Genomic DNA, 18,921 nt, shown 5'->3' with positions numbered 1-18,921 from the left:
CAGAGGCGGGGGGCTCAGACCAGGCTTCCACATGGCGGCATGAGAGGGACTGCGGCATAGGCTGAAAGTGGTGCAGGCACCGCAAGGAGGCCGGATGGGAAGCAGCGACAGGCACTGCCTGAGAAAGAGGAGCGGGTGGCCGGGTTGTGAGGTGGCAGGAGGGGCAAAGGTGAGGCTGGAGCGCCGCGATGAGACGGCGGGAAGCAGCTGGCTCTGGCGGGAAGTCTGAGGCAGCGGTTAGACGGAATGTGGGTTGTTTGGGAAACTGCAACATGGGGCAGGCAGAAGGCGCTGAGGAAGGAGCAATGCTGAGAGGGCAGTAGGAGGCTGGGGGCAAACCCACAGAAGGGGCACGCGCATAGGGAAGGGTTGGGCTTGAGGCAGGAAGCACTGAGGTAACTCGAGGAGAGGGGTGAGGAGCATGTGACTGGGCACCAGAGGGCAGGGCTCCAGCCAGGCACAGAAAGGTCAGGGCATAAGGAAGGGTTCAAGTTCAGTAGGGAAATGCTGAGGTTGCACAAGGGGCTGAGGAACGTGATTTGAGGCAGCAGGATGGGCAAAGAGATGTGGTGGCACAAGCTGGTGTATGGGGTTTGAGCTGAGGCGGGAAAGGTCTGAGGTAGATCAACGAGGTAGGGGGAAGTGCTGAAGTGATCCCAGAGGAGTGGGTTTGGCATCTGGGCGGGAAAGGCTGAGGTGGCAGCTGAGGAGGAGCTTGGCTCCTGGGAGGGAAAGGGTGAGATGAAAACTGGACAGGACTAGCTGAAGTGACCCTAAAGGAGGGGCAGGGGTCGTAGACGGGGCGGGAAACTCTGAGGTGACTCTCAAGGGGGAGTGTCAGAGCTTGGGTAATGCCAGAGGAGGAGCCTGGACTCTGGGCGGGAAAGTCTTCAGTGGCAGAGGAGGAGGAGTCCGGAACTTGGGTGGGAAAAACTGAGGTGACCCTAAGGGGGGAGTCAGAGACTAGGCAGGAAAGGCTGAGGTGACTCTGAATGTTGGCGGGGTCAGATCCTGGGCGTGAAATGCTGTGGTGATTCTGAAGGAGACGGGGGTCGGAGCCTGAGTGGGAAAGGCTGAGGTGCCAGGGGGTCAGAGCCTGTGTAACGCCAGAGTAGGAGCCCAGACCCTCTGGCGGGAAAATCTGAGGTGGCAGAGGAGGAGTCCGGCACTTGGGCGGGAAAAGCTGAAGTGACTCTCAAGGGTGGGTGGGGTTGGAGCCTGGGAGGGAAAGACTGTGGTGACTCTGAAGGGGGTGGGTTGAAGCCTGGGTGGGAAAATCTGAGGTGACTCTGAATTGCGGGGTCTGTCAGAGCCTGGGTGAGAAAGGCTGAGATGACTCTGAAGGGGGTGGGTCAGAGCCTGGGTGGGAAATGCTGAGGTGACTCTGAAGGGGGTAGGTGAGAGCCTGGGCGGGAAAGGCTGAGGTGACTCTGAAGGGGGTAGGTGAGAGCCTGGGCGGGAAAGGCTGAGGTGACTCTGAAGGGGGTGGGTCAGAGCCTGGGCGGGAAACGCTGCGGTGACTCTGAAGGGGGTGGGTCGGTAGCCTGGGTGGGAAAGGCTGCGGTGACTCTGAAGGGGGTGGGTGAGAGCCTGGGCGGGAAAGGCTGAGGTGACTCTGAAGGGGGTGGATCAAGCCTGGGCGGGAAAGGCTGAAGTGACTCTGAAGGGGGTGGGTCAGAGCCTGGGCGGGAAAGGCTGAGCTGACTCTGAAGGGGGTGGTTCGGTAGCCTGGCCGGGAAAGACTGAGGTGACTCTGAAGGGGGTGGGTCAGAGCCTGGGCGGGAATGGCTGCGGTGACTCTGAAGGGGGTGGGTCGGTAGCCTGGGTGGGAAAGGCTGCGGTGACTCTGAAGGGGGTGGGTCGGTAGCCTGGGTGGGAAAAGCTGAGATAATTCTGAAGGGGCGGGTCGGAACTTGGCCCGGAATGGCTGAGGTGATGCAGGAGGAGGAGCTCAGCATGAAAGATTTGGTACTTTTCTGACTCAGGAGGGGAAAATCCTTATCTGAGAGTTGTGGAGTTGTTGTAAAGGTGTCTGACTAACACATGCCTCTGTGCTCCCTCTCTTTCAGGCAGCTTCAAACACAAGTGGACAAGAGGAAAGGTTGAGGAATGTCAAGCCAAGGGGAAGAAAGATGAGAAGTCACTGAAGATGGACGCAAAGGAAAGGGACTCTGGGCACAGTAACCTGCCTCTAATGAGGCCTCTGGTCACCTAATTACACTGTATGGGGATCTCGAGCATTTTAATCCCTTGAACAGTGTGACCCCCCTGTAAGCAGGGTCCAGGTCTTATACCTTTTCCCTTTCTTTTTGGAGGGAAGGAAGATTGGTCAAGTTTAACACTGTGGGTCAAGTGACCTATTGCAATCAGCTCTCTTTCTATTCTGGGAAGTCCCCCTTTGTTTTGTATGTATCTGTATGTGAGTGAACGTGATACAAATGGGTGTAAACGTCTATATTTATTTATTTATTTATGTTGAGTTCTTTCAGTTAAATCACTGCAGTGCTTTTTCTTTACTCTCCTCAGAATTGGAAAAAGAGCTGAATGTGTATTAATATGTTAATCCTCCTCCTCCCCACAAAAGGAAAGAGTAAAAGCTCAGATAGCATCTTTTAGTGCATAGGAGAATCTCTCTCCACTTCTGCTTTCTTCACGTTCAGTTCCTATTAGTGGGCGATGGCAAGGATTGCCCTTTAATGAGGGTGATTTAGGTCAAAGGAAATACAGGATCTCCTAGTACCAGGGCAACTTGACCACTCTGTATACAGGGTTTTGGTCTCTGCCCATCATTATTTTGACAGCACGCCACATCAGCAGGTTGGTGGGAGTCCTCATTTTATAACTGGGGGAGAGACCAAGACGCTGTGTATTCTGGGGGATATAGATCTCTCTGGAAACCTAAAAAGAGTGACAGCCGTGTAAGCTGGGTCCCGGTCTGTGCCACTGTGTCCTTTTGACATTCTGCTCCGTTATCTGGCTAGTGAGAGTGGATGCCCTGTAATCAGGGTGCCAGTCACCTCCGCCTGTCTTTGGAGGGGCATTGAGCTCTTTGTTAAACTGAGCAATGTGACCGCCCTGTAACTAGGGTCCGGGTCCGGGTCTCTGCCCTCTTGCTCATTTGGCTTTACGCCATGCTCTGCCCCACTAGTCAGCGTGACAACCCTGTAATTAGGGTCCATGTCACAAGTCTCTCTAGAATGGGACCTATCGAGCTCTTTGGTACTTTGACAGCTGGACCTTCCTGTAATTCAGGTTATGGTCTCTCCTATTGGGCTAATGCCAGCGACCACCCTGTAATCGGGGTACAAGTTGCATCTCGCTTTTGAAGTCTGGGGGATTAGAAACTTTTCAGTAACATGGGCAGCTTGACCTCCCTGTAACTAGGGTGTGTGTCTCCGAGGCCCTTTGGCTCTCTTGGCCTCGTGCTGTCTTCACAGCCTGCTGCGAACGACCGCCCTGTAATCAGGGATCGGGTCTTTGCCCTCTAGTCTCTAGGCACTAGGCCAAATGCAGCCACTGCCCTGAATGAGCACCCTGTAAACAGGGTACAGGTCTCATCAGCTACTATTTATGGTGCCCCCATGAGACTGTGTCCAGACTTCTGGCCCTTTAAGCAGCGCTTCCAACATGCCTGGAAATCTGCAGCCAAGTCTCCTGCTTTCTACTCCCTTCTTGGACTCTTGGACAGCTGACATGCTATTGGTGGTAAGTTGCGAAGGGAGTGTCTTGAGGCGCTTTTGGACTGTGTCTTTCCAGGCAGTATACCTTGTCACATTCATTTAGGAACACTTGTCAATTCATTCCTTACCGCCCTTAATCATTTAATTCCCCTTGATTTTGCATGGAGACCGCCTGGTGAAATAATTGTCAAGGGGAAATCTGGAGATGGTGGCTTTAGAGGTGGAGGGCTCCGGTACTTTTCTCACCCTTTGCGACTTGGGAGGAGGGGGAAATGCTTCAGGAAGTGTCTGAGGACCACAAAGAATTGTCTTGGACCTCAATATCCAGACTGTCTGCAGATGCTGGCGGAAAAGAACACTGTCTGAGTAGTTTTCAGTGAGTGTGCGTGCGGGACGTGGAGTTGTCGAAAGCGGTTCTCACTTACACACGCCTTGTGCACCCTCTCTCTCTTTCGGGCATCTTGAAGCACAAGTGGAGAAGAAGGAAGTGTCAGGAATGCCACGCACAGAGGAGATAAGAAGATGGAGGAAAAGGAAAGGAACTCTGGGCACAGTAACCTCCCTCAAATCAGGCCTCAGGTCATGTAATTAGACTGTATGGGAATCTCGAGCCTTTTAATACCTGGAGCAGCGTGACCACCCTGTAAGCTGGGTCCCGGTCTGTGCCATTGTGTCCTTTTGACATTCTGCTCCGTTATCTGGCTAGTGTGAGTGACTGCCCTGTAATCAGGGTGCCAGTCACCTCCGCCTGTCTTTGGAGGGGCATTGAGCTCTTTGTTAAACTGAGCAATGTGACCGCCCTGTCACTGGGGTCCGGGTCTCTGCCCTCTTGCTCATTTGGCTTTACGCTGTGCTCTGCCCCATTAGTCAGCGTGACAACCCTGTAATTAGGGTCCATGTCACAAGTCTCTCTAGAATGGGACCTATCGAGCTCTTTGGTACTTTGACAGCTGGACCTTCCTGTATTTCAGGTTATGGTCTCTCCTATTGGGCTAATGCCAGCGACCACCCTGTAATCGGGGTACAAGTTGCATCTCGCTTTTGAAATCTGGGGGATTAGAAACTTTTCAGTAACATGGGCAGCTTGACCTGCCTGTAACTAGGGTTTGTGTCTCTGAGGCCCTGAGGGTCTCCGTTAGCTGGTTAGTGAGGTGTGACTGCCCTGTAATCAGGATGCCAGTCACCTCCGCCTGTCTTTGGAGGGGCATTGAGCTCTTTGTTAAACTGAGCAATGTGACCGCCCTGTCACTGGGGTCCGGGTCTCTGCCCTCTTGCTCATTTGGCTTTATGCCGTGCTCTGCCCCACTAGTCAGCGTGACAACCCTGTAATTAGGGTCTATGTCACAAGTCTCTCTAGAATGGGCCCTATCGAGCTCTCTGGTACTTTGACAGCTTGACCTTCCTGTAATTCAGGATATGGTCCCTGCTCTTTGGCTAATGCCAGCGACCACCCTGTAATCAGGGTACAGGTTGCAGCTCGCTCTTAAAAACTGGGAGATTAGCATCATTTCACTAACATGGGCAGCTTGACCTCCCTGTAACTAGGGTGTGTGTCTCCGAGGCCCTTTGGCTCTCTTGGCCTCGTGCTGTCTTCACAGCCTGCTGCGAACGACCGCCCTGTAATCAGGGATCGGGTCTTTGCCCTCTAGTCTCTAGGCACTAGGCCAAATGCAGCCACTGCCCTGAATGAGCACCCTGTAAACAGGGTACAGGTCTCATCAGCTACTATTTATGGTGCCCCCATGAGACTGTGTCCAGACTTCTGGCCCTTTAAGCAGCGCTTCCAACATGCCTGGAAATCTGCAGCCAAGTCTCCTGCTTTCTACTCCCTTCTTGGACTCTTGGACAGCTGACATGCTATTGGTGGTAAGTTGCGAAAGGGAGTGTCTTGTGGCGCTTTTGGACTGTGTCTTTCCAGGCAGTATACCTTGTCACATTCATTTAGGAACACTTGTCAATTCATTCCTTACCGCCCTTAATCATTTAATTCCCCTTGATTTTGCATGGAGACCGCCTGGTGAAATAATTGTCAAGGGAAAATCTGGAGATGGTGGCTTTAGAGGTGGAGGGCTCCGGTACTTTTCTCACCCTTTGCGACTTGGGAGGAGGGGGAAATGCTTCAGGAAGTGTCTGAGGACCACAAAGAATTGTCTTGGACCTCAATATCCAGACTGTCTGCAGATGCTGGCGGAAAAGAACACTGTCTGAGTAGTTTTCAGTGAGTGTGCGTGGGACGTGGAGTTGTCGAAGCGGTTCTCACTTACACACGCCTTGTGCACCCTCTCTCTCTTTCGGGCATCTTGAAGCACAAGTGGAGAAGAAGGAAGTGTCAGGAATGCCACGCACAGAGGAGATAAGAAGATGGAGGAAAAGGAAAGGAACTCTGGGCACAGTAACCTCCCTCAAATCAGGCCTCAGGTCATGTAATTAGACTGTATGGGAATCTCGAGCCTTTTAATACCTGGAGCAGCGTGACCGCCCTGTAAGCTGGGTCCCGGTCTGTGCCATTGTGTCCTTTTGACATTCTGCTCCGTTATCTGGCTAGTGTGAGTGACTGCCCTGTAATCAGGGTGCCAGTCACCTCCGCCTGTCTTTGGAGGGGCATGAGCTCTTTGTTAAACTGAGCAATGTGACCGCCCTGTCACTGGGGTCCGGGTCTCTGCCCTCTTGCTCATTTGGCTTTACGCTGTGCTCTGCCCCATTAGTCAGCGTGACAACCCTGTAATTAGGGTCCATGTCACAAGTCTCTCTAGAATGGGACCTATCGAGCTCTTTGGTACTTTGACAGCTGGACCTTCCTGTATTTCAGGTTATGGTCTCTCCTATTGGGCTAATGCCAGCGACCACCCTGTAATCGGGGTACAAGTTGCATCTCGCTTTTGAAATCTGGGGGATTAGAAACTTTTCAGTAACATGGGCAGCTTGACCTGCCTGTAACTAGGGTTTGTGTCTCTGAGGCCCTGAGGGTCTCCGTTAGCTGGTTAGTGAGGTGTGACTGCCCTGTAATCAGGATGCCAGTCACCTCCGCCTGTCTTTGGAGGGGCATTGAGCTCTTTGTTAAACTGAGCAATGTGACCGCCCTGTCACTGGGGTCCGGGTCTCTGCCCTCTTGCTCATTTGGCTTTACGCCGTGCTCTGCCCCACTAGTCAGCGTGACAACCCTGTAATTAGGGTCTATGTCACAAGTCTCTCTAGAATGGGCCCTATCGAGCTCTCTGGTACTTTGACAGCTGGACCTTCCTGTAATTCAGGTTATGGTCTCTCCTATTGGGCTAATGCCAGCGACCACCCTGTAATCAGGGTACAGGTTGCAGCTCGCTCTTAAAAACTGGGAGATTAGCATCATTTCACTAACATGGGCAGCTTGACCTCCCTGTAACTAGGGTGTGTGTCTCCGAGGCCCTTTGGCTCTCTTGGCCTCGTGCTGTCTTCACAGCCTGCTGCGAACGACCGCCCTGTAATCAGGGATCGGGTCTTTGCCCTCTAGTCTCTAGGCACTAGGCCAAATGCAGCCACTGCCCTGAATGAGCACCCTGTAAACAGGGTACAGGTCTCATCAGCTACTATTTATGGTGCCCCCATGAGACTGTGTCCAGACTTCTGGCCCTTTAAGCAGCGCTTCCAACATGCCTGGAAATCTGCAGCCAAGTCTCCTGCTTTCTACTCCCTTCTTGGACTCTTGGACAGCTGACATGCTATTGGTGGTAAGTTGCGAAAGGGAGTGTCTTGTGGCGCTTTTGGACTGTGTCATTCCAGGCAGTATACCTTGTCACATTCATTTAGGAACACTTGTCAATTCATTCCTTACCGCCCTTAATCATTTAATTCCCCTTGATTTTGCATGGAGACCGCCTGGTGAAATAATTGTCAAGGGGAAATCTGGAGATGGTGGCTTTAGAGGTGGAGGGCTCCGGTACTTTTCTCACCCTTTGCGACTTGGGAGGAGGGGGAAATGCTTCAGGAAGTGTCTGAGGACCACAAAGAATTGTCTTGGACCTCAATATCCAGACTGTCTGCAGATGCTGGCGGAAAAGAACACTGTCTGAGTAGTTTTCAGTGAGTGTGCGTGCGGGACGTGGAGTTGTCGAAAGCGGTTCTCACTTACACACGCCTTGTGCACCCTCTCTCTCTCTTTCGGGCATCTTGAAGCACAAGTGGAGAAGAAGGAAGTGTCAGGAATGCCACGCACAGAGGAGATAAGAAGATGGAGGAAAAGGAAAGGAACTCTGGGCACAGTAACCTCCCTCAAATCAGGCCTCAGGTCATGTAATTAGACTGTATGGGAATCTCGAGCCTTTTAATACCTGGAGCAGCGTGACCGCCCTGTAAGCTGGGTCCCGGTCTGTGCCATTGTGTCCTTTTGACATTCTGCTCCGTTATCTGGCTAGTGTGAGTGACTGCCCTGTAATCAGGGTGCCAGTCACCTCCGCCTGTCTTTGGAGGGGCATTGAGCTCTTTGTTAAACTGAGCAATGTGACCGTCCTGTAACTAGGGTCCGGGTCCGGGTCTCTGCCCTCTTGCTCATTTGGCTTTACGCTGTGCTCTGCCCCACTAGTCAGCGTGACAACCCTGTAATTAGGGTCCATGTCACAAGTCTCTCTAGAATGGGACCTATCGAGCTCTTTGGTACTTTGACAGCTGGACCTTCCTGTAATTCAGGTTATGGTCTCTCCTATTGGGCTAATGCCAGCGACCACCCTGTAATCGGGGTACAAGTTGCATCTCGCTTTTGAAATCTGGGGGATTAGAAACTTTTCAGTAACATGGGCAGCTTGACCTGCCTGTAACTAGGGTTTGTGTCTCTGAGGCCCTGAGGGTCTCCGTTAGCTGGTTAGTGAGGTGTGACTGCCCTGTAATCAGGATGCCAGTCACCTCCGCCTGTCTTTGGAGGGGCATTGAGCTCTTTGTTAAACTGAGCAATGTGACCGCCCTGTCACTGGGGTCTGGGTCTCTGCCCTCTTGCTCATTTGGCTTTACGCCGTGCTCTGCCCCACTAGTCAGCGTGACAACCCTGTAATTAGGGTCTATGTCACAAGTCTCTCTAGAATGGGCCCTATCGAGCTCTCTGGTACTTTGACAGCTTGACCTTCCTGTAATTCAGGATATGGTCCCTGCTCTTTGGCTAATGCCAGCGACCACCCTGTAATCAGGGTACAGGTTGCAGCTCGCTCTTAAAAACTGGGAGATTAGCATCATTTCACGAACATGGGCAGCTTGACCTCCCTGTAACTAGGGTGTGTGTCTCCGAGGCCCTTTGGCTCTCTTGGCCTCGTGCTGTCTTCACAGCCTGCTGCGAACGACCGCCCTGTAATCAGGGATCGGGTCTTTGCCCTCTAGTCTCTAGGCACTAGGCCAAATGCAGCCACTGCCCTGAATGAGCACCCTGTAAACAGGGTACAGGTCTCATCAGCTACTATTTATGGTGCCCCCATGAGACTGTGTCCAGACTTCCGGCCCTTCAAGCAGCGCTTCCAACATGCCTGGAAATCTGCAGCCAAGTCTCCTGCTTTCTCCCTTCTTGGACTCTTGGACAGCTGACATGCTATTGGTGGTAAGTTGCGAAAGGGAGTGTCTTGTGGCGCTTTTGGACTGTGTCATTCCAGGCAGTATACCTTGTCACATTCATTTAGGAACACTTGTCAATTCATTCCTTACCGCCCTTAATCATTTAATTCCCCTTGATTTTGCATGGAGACCGCCTGGTGAAATAATTGTCAAGGGGAAATCTGGAGATGGTGGCTTTAGAGGTGGAGGGCTCCGGTACTTTTCTCACCCTTTGCGACTTGGGAGGAGGGGGAAATGCTTCAGGAAGTGTCTGAGGACCACAAAGAATTGTCTTGGACCTCAATATCCAGACTGTCTGCAGATGCTGGCGGAAAAGAACACTGTCTGAGTAGTTTTCAGTGAGTGTGCGTGCGGGACGTGGAGTTGTCGAAAGCGGTTCTCACTTACACACGCCTTGTGCACCCTCTCTCTCTCTTTCGGGCATCTTGAAGCACAAGTGGAGAAGAAGGAAGTGTCAGGAATGCCACGCACAGAGGAGATAAGAAGATGGAGGAAAAGGAAAGGAACTCTGGGCACAGTAACCTCCCTCAAATCAGGCCTCAGGTCATGTAATTAGACTGTATGGGAATCTCGAGCCTTTTAATACCTGGAGCAGCGTGACCGCCCTGTAAGCTGGGTCCCGGTCTGTGCCATTGTGTCCTTTTGACATTCTGCTCCGTTATCTGGCTAGTGTGAGTGACTGCCCTGTAATCAGGGTGCCAGTCACCTCCGCCTGTCTTTGGAGGGGCATTGAGCTCTTTGTTAAACTGAGCAATGTGACCGCCCTGTCACTGGGGTCCGGGTCTCTGCCCTCTTGCTCATTTGGCTTTACGCCATGCTCTGCCCCACTAGTCAGCGTGACAACCCTGTAATTAGGGTCCATGTCACAAGTCTCTCTAGAATGGGACCTATCGAGCTCTTTGGTACTTTGACAGCTGGACCTTCCTGTAATTCAGGTTATGGTCTCTCCTATTGGGCTAATGCCAGCGACCACCCTGTAATCGGGGTACAAGTTGCATCTCGCTTTTGAAATCTGGGGGATTAGAAACTTTTCAGTAACATGGGCAGCTTGACCTCCCTGTAACTAGGGTTTGCGTCTCTGAGGCCCTGAGGGTCTCCGTTAGCTGGTTAGTGAGGTGTGACTGCCCTGTAATCAGGATGCCAGTCACCTCCGCCTGTCTTTGGAGGGGCATTGAGCTCTTTGTTAAACTGAGCAATGTGACCGCCCTGTCACTGGGGTCCGGGTCTCTGCCCTCTTGCTCATTTGGCTTTACGCCGTGCTCTGCCCCACTAGTCAGCGTGACAACCCTGTAATTAGGGTCTATGTCACAAGTCTCTCTAGAATGGGCCCTATCGAGCTCTCTGGTACTTTGACAGCTTGACCTTCCTGTAATTCAGGATATGGTCCCTGCTCTTTGGCTAATGCCAGCGACCACCCTGTAATCAGGGTACAGGTTGCAGCTCGCTCTTAAAAACTGGGAGATTAGCATCATTTCACGAACATGGGCAGCTTGACCTCCCTGTAACTAGGGTGTGTGTCTCCGAGGCCCTTTGGCTCTCTTGGCCTCGTGCTGTCTTCACAGCCTGCTGCGAACGACCGCCCTGTAATCAGGGATCGGGTCTTTGCCCTCTAGTCTCTAGGCACTAGGCCAAATGCAGCCACTGCCCTGAATGAGCACCCTGTAAACAGGGTACAGGTCTCATCAGCTACTATTTATGGTGCCCCCATGAGACTGTGTCCAGACTTCTGGCCCTTCAAGCAGCGCTTCCAACATGCCTGGAAATCTGCAGCCAAGTCTCCTGCTTTCTCCTCCCTTCTTGGACTCTTGGACAGCTGACATGCTATTGGTGGTAAGTTGCGAAAGGGAGTGTCTTGTGGCGCTTTTGGACTGTGTCATTCCAGGCAGTATACCTTGTCACATTCATTTAGGAACACTTGTCAATTCATTCCTTACCGCCCTTAATCATTTAATTCCCCTTGATTTTGCATGGAGACCGCCTGGTGAAATAATTGTCAAGGGGAAATCTGGAGATGGTGGCTTTAGAGGTGGAGGGCTCCGGTACTTTTCTCACCCTTTGCGACTTGGGAGGAGGGGGAAATGCTTCAGGAAGTGTCTGAGGACCACAAAGAATTGTCTTGGACCTCAATATCCAGACTGTCTGCAGATGCTGGCGGAAAAGAACACTGTCTGAGTAGTTTTCAGTGAGTGTGCGTGCGGGACGTGGAGTTGTCGAAAGCGGTTCTCACTTACACACGCCTTGTGCACCCTCTCTCTCTCTTTCGGGCATCTTGAAGCACAAGTGGAGAAGAAGGAAGTGTCAGGAATGCCACGCACAGAGGAGATAAGAAGATGGAGGAAAAGGAAAGGAACTCTGGGCACAGTAACCTCCCTCAAATCAGGCCTCAGGTCATGTAATTAGACTGTATGGGAATCTCGAGGCTTTTAATACCTGGAGCAGCGTGACCGCCCTGTAAGCTGGGTCCCGGTCTGTGCCATTGTGTCCTTTTGACATTCTGCTCCGTTATCTGGCTAGTGTGAGTGACTGCCCTGTAATCAGGGTGCCAGTCACCTCCGCCTGTCTTTGGAGGGGCATTGAGCTCTTTGTTAAACTGAGCAATGTGACCGCCCTGTCACTGGGGTCCGGGTCTCTGCCCTCTTGCTCATTTGGCTTTACGCCATGCTCTGCCCCACTAGTCAGCGTGACAACCCTGTAATTAGGGTCCATGTCACAAGTCTCTCTAGAATGGGACCTATCGAGCTCTTTGGTACTTTGACAGCTGGACCTTCCTGTAATTCAGGTTATGGTCTCTCCTATTGGGCTAATGCCAGCGACCACCCTGTAATCGGAGTACAAGTTGCATCTCGCTTTTGAAATCTGGGGATTAGAAACTTTTCAGTAACATGGGCAGCTTGACCTCCCCGTAACTAGGGTTTGCGTCTCTGAGGCCCTGAGGGTCTCCGTTAGCTGGTTAGTGAGGTGTGACTGCCCTGTAATCAGGATGCCAGTCACCTCCGCCTGTCTTTGGAGGGGCATTGAGCTCTTTGTTAAACTGAGCAATGTGACCGCCCTGTCACTGGGGTCCGGGTCTCTGCCCTCTTGCTCATTTGGCTTTACGCCGTGCTCTGCCCCATTAGTCAGCGTGACAACCCTGTAATTAGGGTCTATGTCACAAGTCTCTCTAGAATGGGCCCTATCGAGCTCTCTGGTACTTTGACAGCTTGACCTTCCTGTAATTCAGGATATGGTCCCTGCTCTTTGGCTAATGCCAGCGACCACCCTGTAATCAGGGTACAGGTTGCAGCTCGCTCTTAAAAACTGGGAGATTAGCATCATTTCACTAACATGGGCAGCTTGACCTCCCTGTAACTAGGGTGTGTGTCTCCGAGGCCCTTTGGCTCTCTTGGCCTCGTGCTGTCTTCACAGCCTGCTGCGACCGCCCTGTAATCAGGGATCGGGTCTTTGCCCTCTAGTCTCTAGGCACTAGGCCAAATGCAGCCACTGCCCTGAATGAGCACCCTGTAAACAGGGTACAGGTCTCATCAGCTACTATTTATGGTGCCCCCATGAGACTGTGTCCAGACTTCTGGCCCTTTAAGCAGCGCTTCCAACATGCCTGGAAATCTGCAGCCAAGTCTCCTGCTTTCTCCTCCCTTCTTGGACTCTTGGACAGCTGACATGCTATTGGTGGTAAGTTGCGAAAGGGAGTGTCTTGTGGCGCTTTTGGACTGTGTCATTCCAGGCAGTATACCTTGTCACATTCATTTAGGAACACTTGTCAATTCATTCCTTACCGCCCTTAATCATTTAATTCCCCTTGATTTTGCATGGAGACCGCCTGGTGAAATAATTGTCAAGGGGAAATCTGGAGATGGTGGCTTTAGAGGTGGAGGGCTCCGGTACTTTTCTCACCCTTTGCGACTTGGGAGGAGGGGGAAATGCTTCAGGAAGTGTCTGAGGACCACAAAGAATTGTCTTGGACCTCAATATCCAGACTGTCTGCAGATGCTGGCGGAAAAGAACACTGTCTGAGTAGTTTTCAGTGAGTGTGCGTGCGGGACGTGGAGTTGTCGAAAGCGGTTCTCACTTACACACGCCTTGTGCACCCTCTCTCTCTCTTTCGGGCATCTTGAAGCACAAGTGGAGAAGAAGGAAGTGTCAGGAATGCCACGCACAGAGGAGATAAGAAGATGGAGGAAAAGGAAAGGAACTCTGGGCACAGTAACCTCCCTCAAATCAGGCCTCAGGTCATGTAATTAGACTGTATGGGAATCTCGAGCCTTTTAATACCTGGAGCAGCGTGACCGCCCTGTAAGCTGGGTCCCGGTCTGTGCCATTGTGTCCTTTTGACATTCTGCTCCGCTATCTGGCTAGTATGAGTGACTGCCCTGTAATCAGGGTGCCAGTCACCTCCGCCTGTCTTTGGAGGGGCATTGAGCTCTTTGTTAAACTGAGCAATGTGACCGCCCTGTCACTGGGGTCCGGGTCTCTGCCCTCTTGCTCATTTGGCTTTACGCTGTGCTCTGCCCCACTAGTCAGCGTGACAACCCTGTAATTAGGGTCCATGTCACAAGTCTCTCTAGAATGGGACCTATCGAGCTCTTTGGTACTTTGACAGCTGGACCTTCCTGTAATTCAGGTTATGGTCTCTCCTATTGGGCTAATGCCAGCGACCACCCTGTAATCGGGGTACAAGTTGCATCTCGCTTTTGAAATCTGGGGGATTAGAAACTTTTCAGTAACATGGGCAGCTTGACCTCCCTGTAACTAGGGTTTGCGTCTCTGAGGCCCTGAGGGTCTCCGTTAGCTGGTTAGTGAGGTGTGACTGCCCTGTAATCAGGATGCCAGTCACCTCCGCCTGTCTTTGGAGGGCATTGAGCTCTTTGTTAAACTGAGCAATGTGACCGCCCTGTCACTGGGGTCCGGGTCTCTGCCCTCTTGCTCATTTGGCTTTACGCCGTGCTCTGCCCCACTAGTCAGCGTGACAACCCTGTAATTAGGGTCTATGTCACAAGTCTCTCTAGAATGGGCCCTATCGAGCTCTCTGGTACTTTGACAGCTTGACCTTCCTGTAATTCAGGATATGGTCCCTGCTCTTTGGCTAATGCCAGCGACCACCCTGTAATCAGGGTACAGGTTGCAGCTCGCTCTTAAAAACTGGGAGATTAGCATCATTTCACTAACATGGGCAGCTTGACCTCCCTGTAACTAGGGTGTGTGTCTCCGAGGCCCTTTGGCTCTCTTGGCCTCGTGCTGTCTTCATAGCCTGCTGCGACGACCGCCCTGTAATCAGGGATCGGGTCTTTGCCCTCTAGTCTCTAGGCACTAGGCCAAATGCAGCCACTGCCCTGAATGAGCACCCTGTAAACAGGGTACAGGTCTCATCAGCTACTATTTATGGTGCCCCCATGAGACTGTGTCCAGACTTCTGGCCCTTTAAGCAGCGCTTCCAACATGCCTGGAAATCTGCAGCCAAGTCTCCTGCTTTCTACTCCCTTCTTGGACTCTTGGACAGCTGACATGCTATTGGTGGTAAGTTGCGAAGGAGTGTCTTGTGGCGCTTTTGGACTGTGTCATTCCAGGCAGTATACCTTGTCACATTCATTTAGGAACACTTGTCAATTCATTCCTTACCGCCTTAATCATTTAATTCCCTTGATTTTGCATGGAGACCGCCTGGTGAAATAATTGTCAAGGGAAAATCTGGAGATGGTGGCTTTAGAGGTGGAGGGCTCGGTACTTTTCTCACCCTTTGCGACTTGGGAGGAGGGGAAATGCTTCAGGAAGTGTCTGAGGACCACAAAGAATTGTCTTGGACCTCAATATCCAGACTGTCTGCAGATGCTGGCGGAAAGAACACTGTCTGAGTAGTTTTCAGTGAGTGTGCGTATGGACGTGGAGTTGTCGAAAGCGGTTCTCACTTACACACGCCTTGTGCACCTCTCTCTCTCTTCGGGCATCTTGAAGCACAAGTGGAGAAGAAGGAAGTGTCAGGAATGCCACGCACAGAGGAGATAAGAAGATGGAGGAAAAGGAAAGGAACTCTGGGCACAGTAACCTCCTCAAATCAGGCCTCAGGTCATGTAATTAGACTGTATGGGAATCTCGAGCCTTTTAATACCTGGAGCAGCGTGACCGCCCTGTAAGCTGGGTCCCGGTCTGTGCCATTGTGTCCTTTTGACATTCTGCTCCGTTATCTGGCTAGTGTGAGTGACTGCCCTGTAATCAGGGTGCCAGTCACCTCCGCCTGTCTTTGGAGGGGCATTGAGCTCTTTGTTAAACTGAGCAATGTGACCGCCCTGTCACTGGGGTCCGGGTCTCTGCCCTCTTGCTCATTTGGCTTTACGCTGTGCTCTGCCCCACTAGTCAGCGTGACAACCCTGTAATTAGGGTCCATGTCACAAGTCTCTCTAGAATGGGACCTATCGAGCTCTTTGGTACTTTGACAGCTGGACCTTCCTGTAATTCAGGTTATGGTCTCTCCTATTGGGCTAATGCCAGCGACCACCCTGTAATCGGGGTACAAGTTGCATCTCGCTTTTGAAATCTGGGGGATTAGAAACTTTTCAGTAACATGGGCAGCTTGACCTCCCTGTAACTAGGGTTTGCGTCTCTGAGGCCCTGAGGGTCTCCGTTAGCTGGTTAGTGAGGTGTGACTGCCCTGTAATCAGGATGCCAGTCACCTCCGCCTGTCTTTGGAGGGGCATTGAGCTCTTTGTTAAACTGAGCAATGTGACCGCCCTGTCACTGGGGTCCGGGTCTCTGCCCTCTTGCTCATTTGGCTTTACGCCGTGCTCTGCCCCACTAGTCAGCGTGACAACCCTGTAATTAGGGTCTATGTCACAAGTCTCTCTAGAATGGGCCCTATCGAGCTCTCTGGTACTTTGACAGCTTGACCTTCCTGTAATTCAGGATATGGTCCCTGCTCTTTGGCTAATGCCAGCGACCACCCTGTAATCAGGGTACAGGTTGCAGCTCGCTCTTAAAAACTGGGAGATTAGCATCATTTCACTAACATGGGCAGCTTGACCTCCCTGTAACTAGGGTGTGTGTCTCCGAGGCCCTTTGGCTCTCTTGGCCTCGTGCTGTCTTCACAGCCTGCTGCGAACGACCACCCTGTAATCAGGGATCGGGTCTTTGCCCTCTAGTCTCTAGGCACTAGGCCAAATGCAGCCACTGCCCTGAATGAGCACCCTGTAAACAGGGTACAGGTCTCATCAGCTACTATATATGGTGCCCCCATGAGACTGTGTCCAGACTTCCGGCCCTTCAAGCAGCGCTTCCAACATGCCTGGAAATCTGCAGCCAAGTCTCCTGCTTTCTACTCCCTTCTTGGACTCTTGGACAGCTGACATGCTATTGGTGGTAAGTTGCGAAAGGGAGTGTCTTGTGGCGCTTTTGGACTGTGTCATTCCAGGCAGTATACCTTGTCACATTCATTTAGGAACACTTGTCAATTCATTCCTTACCGCCCTTAATCATTTAATTCCCCTTGATTTTGCATGGAGACCGCCTGGTGAAATAATTGTCAAGGGGAAATCTGGAGATGGTGGCTTTAGAGGTGGAGGGCTCCGGTACTTTTCTCACCCTGTGCGACTTGGGAGGAGGGGGAAATGCTTCAGGAAGTGTCTGAGGACCACAAAGAATTGTCTTGGACCTCAATATCCAGACTGTCTGCAGATGCGGGCGGAAAAGATCACTGTCTGAGTAGTTTACAGTGAGTGTGCGTGCGGGACGTGGAGTTGTCGAAAGCGGTTCTCACTTACACACGCCTTGTGCACCCTCTCTCTCTTTCAGGCATCTTGAAGCATAAGTGGAGAAGAAGGAGGTGTCAGTACCAAGGCATAGCTGTGGATCTGAAATGCAGAGACCTTAAACACACAAGTTCTATGGAATGATCACTTCCTATTATTAATAAGTCATCATTTCCTACTGGAAGTACAATGATGTGACTGAAGGGAGGGCATACATTTGTATTTTCCACTCACCTTCAATTCTGCCCCCCAAACTCCTCATATAAAGTTAAGGTTCACAAAATTAACATTTACTTCAGGTAACACCTAACTTGTGTATTTCTCACACATTTCTAAAAGGAAGCAAAGAAAGCTAAATGTTCTGGCAAGTGGCAGTTACTTCCTGTACTTCACAGCTTTCAAACACCTACTCTTCTTAAACGGTCACACCAACCAAAGTGTACCACACATTCAATTTTAACTTTGCACCTATTGTGTCAGAAGTTATAGTGTTTTTAGTAGTTCTGTCCATTGGTGGACGTGGCAATAGTGGTGTTTTAATAGTCTTTTATGCTGATTGAATTCAGAGGATGATGATGTGGATGTTTAGGTAGGCATTTTTCTGTTAAGTCTTGGTATTTGGGTAGAGGTGCAGTATTCTGTGATTATGATTGTTTTTCTGGTATTGGTTTAATGTGAATTGTTGGCAGTTTTAGATGTTTTTGTATACGTACATTAGTAGATGCATTTAGAGGGCAAAGCTGAGGTTGCCTGTTTGGTGCAATTTGATTGGTGTGAAAGTTAATTTTGGGTATGTATTTGAAATCCCTGAGCTTTGAATTTGTAGCTCAACAGGGATGCAGGACCCACTTGGCTACCTCAGTTCTTACTGTCATTCCTAATTCCAAAATCTTGGATGAAGATGACCAGGCAGAATAAAGATATTTCCAGAGACTTTCAAGAGGGTAGCATTTCTACAGCTCTAGGGGGTCCCTTAAACCTTATTGAGCTTTTCAAAGTGCAATAATTGTGGAAAACTTCTACTTCTGCCACTTAAGTGTTGAACAATAATCTGTATTAAAGGATTTACACTGGTAGTTAATTCTGTTCTGTATTAAGATGATTTTGCTAAAATCACCACTTTATGATGTGTGAAATGAATTAACTAGGTCTGATTATACCTATTTGATAAAAGTTGGACTACTCCATATTAAATGCATGGATTGAACTTTGATTGCCATATCACATTTCTTTGCTTTCTGTAACTCCTTATTTATTAATGTATTTATTACGATTTATGTAATTCAATTAATAAAATGTATGCATTCAAGTATAGTCTCCATTTTTTCTGTGGCTAAACAAAAAGGAATCTGGTAAACTTGTGAAGAATTTTGGTATCGTTACATGTAATTTAATTAACATCTTTTTACCCTTTTCATGCGGTCCTTGGAAGTAAGTACCGTATAGTGGTGCAAGTTTGATTTTTCTCTTGGATCCCGCGTTTTGGGCAGACTGCAGTGTGATCTTGAGGATGAACATCTTACTGCCACTTAGGTGCATAAGGTTGCCCTCCTAGAGCTTTAAGGTGCACAGGAATAGCCTTTGTTTGGTCCCTTCACTGTTCATGGGCTTATAGATTGTTTGAGATCTGCAGGCCCTAGAGCTCACTTCCTGAGCACAATATATGATTGTGGCTATGATAAGATTGGCCTAAAACTAGCAAGGTCCTCTGGTTTCTGCACCTTTCCCATTCAGAAATATTTTAAAAAGTAGATTAATATAATATTTTTATAGTCAATTTGTGATGGGTTGGATCACAGAAACCTCCTCGGGGACTGCCAATTGATGTGCTGAGACTACCTCTGAGCCCATTTTCCCTGGCAGCTTGGGACTTCAGTGTCCTGCCTGGTTTGAGCCAGACACACTAGCCTGCTGGAAACTCAGACCCAGGTCTGAACCACGTC

At 50.6% G+C, this 18,921-nt stretch overlaps 3 long non-coding RNA genes across 17 annotated transcripts in view; all 3 read left to right on the top strand.

The window, feature by feature from the left end:
- The window catches only part of LOC120405876, a 165,681-nt gene extending 159,398 nt beyond the window's left edge, over nt 1-6,283 (top strand). For 13 of the 15 annotated variants that reach the window (XR_005598948.1, XR_005598949.1, XR_005598952.1 and 10 more), the window contains 3 exons: nt 2,070-3,705; nt 4,148-5,546; nt 5,987-6,283. This is a non-coding gene — a long non-coding RNA (uncharacterized LOC120405876). Of the gene's footprint in view, nt 1-21; nt 170-1,282; nt 1,318-2,069; nt 3,706-4,147; nt 5,547-5,986 lie in introns of those variants that run through there. The other 2 variants (XR_005598956.1, XR_005598958.1) reach the window with 2 other exon arrangements.
- A 2,896-nt stretch (nt 6,284-9,179) lies between these two features.
- LOC120405877 lies at nt 9,180-12,088 on the top strand. The gene is made up of 3 exons (XR_005598959.1): nt 9,180-9,231; nt 9,677-11,075; nt 11,521-12,088. It is a non-coding gene; the product is annotated as an uncharacterized LOC120405877 (long non-coding RNA).
- A 3,203-nt stretch (nt 12,089-15,291) lies between these two features.
- On the top strand, nt 15,292-18,287 carry LOC120405873. Its single transcript, XR_005598937.1, has 2 exons — nt 15,292-16,589; nt 17,022-18,287. It is a non-coding gene; the product is annotated as an uncharacterized LOC120405873 (long non-coding RNA).
- The last annotated feature ends 634 nt before the right edge of the window (nt 18,288-18,921 follow it).

This window comes from Mauremys reevesii, linkage group 5 (assembly GCF_016161935.1).
Source record: "Mauremys reevesii isolate NIE-2019 linkage group 5, ASM1616193v1, whole genome shotgun sequence".
Classification (NCBI taxonomy): domain Eukaryota; kingdom Metazoa; phylum Chordata; order Testudines; family Geoemydidae; genus Mauremys; species Mauremys reevesii.
The sequence above is the reverse complement of the archived record's forward strand: the minus strand, read 5'-3'. Positions and strand labels throughout refer to the sequence as shown.